This window comes from Ochotona curzoniae, unplaced genomic scaffold (genome assembly GCF_017591425.1).
Source record: "Ochotona curzoniae isolate NIBS_2020 unplaced genomic scaffold, NIBS_Ocur_1.0 contig_3819, whole genome shotgun sequence".
Lineage (NCBI taxonomy): Eukaryota > Metazoa > Chordata > Mammalia > Lagomorpha > Ochotonidae > Ochotona > Ochotona curzoniae.
The window spans coordinates 38,972,300-38,978,299 of NW_024466004.1; positions in this window are offsets into that span (position 1 = coordinate 38,972,300).

The window sequence follows — 6,000 nt, forward strand, 5'->3', positions numbered from 1 at the left end:
GGGCCAAGGTGAGGCCAGGGGCCAGACACTTTATTCAGGGTTTTGCCAAGGAATAGCAGAGACCTACACACTCAGGCCACAATCCACTGCTTTTCCCAGGTCATTAGCAGGGATTTGGATAGGACGTGGAGCAACCAGGACTCAAACTGGTGTCTCAGGTGGCAGCTTTACTCAAAATGCCACAACATTGGCTCCCAGATTTTATGTCTTATGTAAGTAATTTTCCTATCAGATGTAATTAATTGATTCTTTTGTATTTTCATAAGATTTTTATGAGGCTTCTAATAGGAATTAAGTAGATACATAGCTAGGTATTTGTTATGGAGTGCAGCCAATGATTGCTCCTTCACCTCTCCTGTATACTCTTCCTTCCCCCCACGTCCTAATTCGGCCGGGATGTTGGACGCAGATGAATCCAGTTAGTCCTTTTAGCTACAATCCCAGTTCCTCTTCCTGCCCATCCCAATGAGTGCCAATTAACTCCTTAACTCACAACACTTAGGTATTCGCTCCTGCCCACCTGTGACTCACCTATCAACTGAGAGGGGATGGTATTGTATTGTTGTGTAACCACTCCCATCACAAGCCCCTTTAAAAGGCCCGTGAAGTGGGGGCTCGCTCTCTTTCTGGTCAGGTGTTCCCGTTACTCTGGCACTTTGACTCTTGGCTGATCCAGGACAGGTAATCCCCTGAGCATGGTCCCTGTGTACTGCTTTGATTGGACTTGTGATCTGTTATTTTAGTATATTCTGTTATCACCAAGCTTGGTTAATAAAGACTCCTTAATCAAACCTTAGACATGTCTGGTGTGATCTCGCTCGCACCCCGTAACAGTATTCATCTGTGTTCTCCCTGCTAAATAGTGAATTTCTTGAGATTTGAACTGTGATTTAGTCTTTTTTTTAAAAAAAGATTTATTTATTTTTATTGGAAAGGCAGATATACATAGGAGGAGGAGAGACAGAGTAGATCTGTCCGATGATTCACTCCCCTAGTGGCTGCAACGGCTGGAGCTGAGCCAATCCAAAGCTAGGAGCCAGGAGCTCTTCCGGGTCTCCCACACGGGTGCAGGGTCCCAAAGCTTTGGGCTGTCCTCGACTGCTTTCCCAGGCCACAAGCAGGGAGCTGGATGGGAAGCGGGGCTTCCGGGATTAGAACTGGCTATCATATGGGATCCTGGTGCGTGCAAGGCTGGAACTTTAACCACTACGCTATTGCACCAGGTCCAGATTGAGTCTTTTTTATATGTATGACACTACTAGTATCTTGTTGGATAAGTGAATTAATTTTTTTAAAAAGAAGGCTGGTATGGTGATTTAATGGGTTAAGCCTCCACTTGTGAGGCTGGATCCTTTGGGTGCTAGATCCTGTCCTGGCTGTTCCTTCCGATTCAGATCCCTTCCAATGATAATGGCTTAGGAAAATCAATGGAAATGACCCAGGAACTGCCACCCCTGTGTAAGACCTGAATGAGGCTCCTGGCTTCGGCCCAGCTCAGCCCTTCCCTCTGGTAAGTAAGTCAGTGAATTGAAGATTCTCATTCTTTCAAATAAATTGGTCATTTTTTAAAAGATTTATTTATTTTTATTGGAAATTGAGATTTACAGAGAGAAGCAGAGACAGAAAGGTCTTCCATCTGCTAGTTCTCTTCCCAAATGGTCACAGCTGCTGAAACTGAGCTAGTATGAAGCCAGTAGCCAGGAGTTTCTTCCCAATCTCCTACATGTGTACAGCGTTCCAAGACTTTGGTCCATCCTCCACTGCTTTCCCAGGCCATAAGCAGGGAGCAGGAGTGTAACAGCCAGAACATGAACAGGCACTGAAATGGGTTACTGGTGCTTGACAGTAGAGAATTAACCTGTTGAGCTATGGCGATAGCCCCAATGTTTTTTAATTTTTTTCTTCTTTCTTTTTTTTTATGGAATGAAGGGAAAGACAAGTTATAAACAGTGTTGTCCAAGTAATAATTTTAATAGACAACATGGGAACTGATAAGGTTTTTAGAGGAAAATAACTTAACAGAAAGAAGGAGCATAGGGAGAAAGGAAAATGGGAAGTTATCTTTGGGGAAGTGGTGGGAAGTAAAGTTACAGTTGCATAGTTGGTATACCTTTTGGAAGTCTAGGAGAGGCAATGACATATTCTGCCTTCTTATGGTGGGAAATTAGAAAATCATTGAAAGTTCTTGAACAAAGATGGATGGTAGCAGAGAGGTCCTGGAGTTGGGACATGGCTAGGAGGCTGTTGCAAGAATGGGGGTGTGTGGTGGATGATGGGAAGGGGCAGGTGTGAGACTGATGGAACATGACATCCCAGGAAAGGGCAGAAAAATCGAAGTATGATGTGACCTCAGGGTTTCTGCTCCAGGAGACCAAAGATAACTGGAAAGAGGGACTGGTAGTAAAAGAAAGAAAAAAAAAAAGAGAAATTGTTTGTCTTTGAGCCTAAAGAATGGTAAGAATCATGAATTAAGTCCTCCCTGTAGGAGTGGCAATGGAATGAAGAGGAGGAAGAGACAAAATTTAGGGTAGAATTGAGCAAAGTAGAAAAAGCTGTAAAGGAATTTTTATGGTCATGCAAGAAAAGTCTGGTCTCACCTCTTGGTTATTGTCACTTAATATTTCTGCTGCAGTTTCATCATCGTAGAATGGGGATAATAATTTTCAGCTGATTGTGTTGTCATGGAGATTGAAGGCCTTAAGCAGACACAAAGCACTTAGCTGGAAAGAGATTTACCTGCGTTGGCTGTGGGCGGAGCCGGATTTTTTTTTTTTTACTGTGCTCCCATTCCTGATTTTTCCATTTCTGTTTTCTGGCTCCCAATTGGTGCCTAGGATAATGCTTGGTACATTATGACTTGCAGCAAATGATGGATAAACAGAAGAGGGTGAGGAATTAGGAAAGATCAGTGGGGTAGCAAGTGCTGAGCTTCTAGTAGATTCAGCTCGAGCGGAAATAAGAGTGCAGCAAGTTGAGCAGCAAATGATGTAAGCAGGTGCAGATTCCCTAGGAGGAACTGACAGGAAAGTGAGATCATGAAACTAAAGAAGGCAGCAGAGGCAAGGCAGCGGCCCCCTCAAGCAAGACACGTGTGCAGACTGCGGGTTAGTGCCATGTTGCAATCTCCTTGTCCATTTGCTGAGTTTTGCAACAGCTCCTTTTATCATTTTATTTTCTTACTTATAAACTGAAAGGCCTCTTTTGACTTTTGTAAAATTAATATTGCACTACTGGAAAGAGTTGTTTGAGGATTAATTAGCCATCAAATTGGCTTGGGAAGTTTTTCTTATTGGCAGAATGTGGATAATAAGCTTAATTGTAATGGAAACAATTGTATTTATGAGTCTGCATTTGTCTCTGTGTTCTTTATGGTTATCTGTTTACCGTAATTACCATCGCTTGTAATCTTGTGTGTAGCTAGCATACTTGAACTTAACAATAACCATTTTAAACTTTAGGTATTTCCTTCTTACACAGTCTTTTTTGTTTGAGTTCATATTTTATTACTAACAGATACAGTGCCGTGCCTCCTTTTATACAATTGATGTAAACTAGAGGAGCTTTCATTACTGGGCAAAGATAGAAGCAATCAGGGGATCAAAGCGGGTACTACAGGTAACAATTGGGAATGACACTGCTGCTTGAAGCACTATAAAGCTACCTTGGCAGGCAATGTGACTTTATGCCCTATATGTTGAAAATTGCTACTTCCTCTGAGCTGGGTTGTGAACAAAGCTGGCACACATTAAAGGACAACATTAAACCAGTAATTTTACCCCCACTAAGATTCTGGGCAATTGACAAGAAAACAAGCTCAGACTAGGGCCCCGCGTGATAGCGTAGTGGTTAAAGTCATCGAACTTGCCATGATCTTCCTCTCTGTTTCTCCTCCTCTCTGTATATCTGCCTTTCCAATAAAAATAATAAACAAATCTTAAAAAAAAAAGAGAAAGAAAACAAGAAAACAAGTTCAGACTAAGTTCCTGATCTGCCAGCTTAGGATCCCGACTCCAACTTCCTGCAGATTGAGACCCTGGGAGGCAGTGGTGAGGACTCAAGTTGTTTGGATTCCTGGTGCCATTCAGGGGGCTTGGACTGAATTCTTCATTCTCAGCTCTGACCAGGGCGGGTGAGTATTTGTAGAGTGCATATCTCTCCATCTCTCAAATAAAAAAAAAACCTTTAAATAATTATTTATCTCAGGCATGGGATACAGGTGGGGCACTGGTGGTATGGTATATGGGGTTAAGCCGCCACCTGCAATGCCAACATTCCATATGCTGATTTGAGTCCCAGCTGCTCCACTTTCTAATCCAGCTCCTTGCAATGGCCTTGGAAAGCAGTGGAGGAGGGGCCTGGCACCCACTAGGAGACCTAGAAGGAGATCAGGGCTCCTGGCTGCAGACTTCTCCAGCCCCTAGAATTGTGGCCATTTGGGGAGTGAACCAGCAGATGGACAATTTTCCTCTCTCATGCTGCCATTCAAATAAATATATAAATCTTAAAAAAAAAGTTCATACTGAGTTTGAGCATCATAAAGAGAATAATTATAATCTAAGTAGATTGATACTATATTCTCAAATGTGAAGAGAAAGGAATTATGCAAAGCTGTAAATCTAAACACAAAAGAGGAATATGATAGATCATTTTAGATTTCTTTATTTTTTTATTAAAAAGTCAGATTTACTGAGAGAAGACTAGACAGAGGAAAATGTCCTCCATTCGCTGTTTCACTCTCCAAGCAGCCACAACAGCCGGAGCTGAGCTGATCTGAAGCCAGGAGCCAGGAGCTTCTCCCTGGTCTCCCATGTGGGTACAGGAGCCCAAGGACTTGGGCTGTCCTCGACTGCTTTCCCAGGCCACAAGCAGGGAGCTGGATGGGAAGTGGAGCAGCTGGGACATGAACCAGCACTCATATGGGATCCCAGGCACATGCAAGGCAAGGAATTAGCCATTGAGCCATTGCTCTGGGTCAATGATAGAATATTTAATTCAAAAATTTCAAGTAAATATACAAGTTTGTTGCTTAAATGTATTGTAAAAGAACATATGCTATAGCAAAATGCATAATTCTCCAGGAAGGAGCTTCAACAACAACAGAAGAGGGTGATCAGCACACACACCACCAGGCCGACAGACCTGGGCTCTAAGTGGGAGGGCTGAAATGTGTAATGTTACAAAGCCCACTCTGGCCTCCCGGCAGCCCCTCCCCACAGTCGCACAGGATGCAAGGCTTGGGGGTGGTGTGCACAGACTAGACACATCCTCACTAGCGCCTAGACTAGAGCACGCAACATTTGCCTGTCTGACTCCACTACAGAGGTGATCTACAGGAGGGGCAGGCTGCTGGGCTGTATTGTTCCTGGAAGGTACGCAGTACTTTTATATCCACATATCTTATTTCCAATATTGCCAATGTGAATCAACAGCCTCCAGGGAAACTGGAGATTCCAGTAGTCCTGTGGTGGTTGAGTTGCGTGTTTATACTTGTAGAATTTTCGAGGGCTTTTTTTCTGTCTGAAGATCATACGGTTAGAATGTCTGGCTAGATAAATGTAACTCCTGCTAACAGCAAGGTCACCGGCAGAAGACTTGTGAACAATATCTAACGCGAATTAAATTTACACAAGAAGTAGCAAGGAAACATGAGAGAGATGCATTGCAGAAAAGCAACTTCTCCGCTCTGCGAGGTTCTCCAACAACTTGAACAGGAATGAAGCACTCACAAAGTCTCACTCCAAGCTTTATTTGCCGCCTAATTCTCCTCTTTGAGGACTACAATTCCCAGAAGGCAATGCTCGGCTCCCTTGGTGTCCTTGGCCTGTCGGAGGATGCAGCTCATCAAACATCGCCTTGGGCCGAGTTTCGCGTATTGGTCACTAAGGATTCAGCAATAACGGCCTCGCTTCGTGCGGGTCTTCCTGTTTTCGGGAATAACTGGGATCCCTGCGCCTATCTTGGTGTCGGCCTTCGGAGGACGCGGATGGCGGCCGGCTCGGG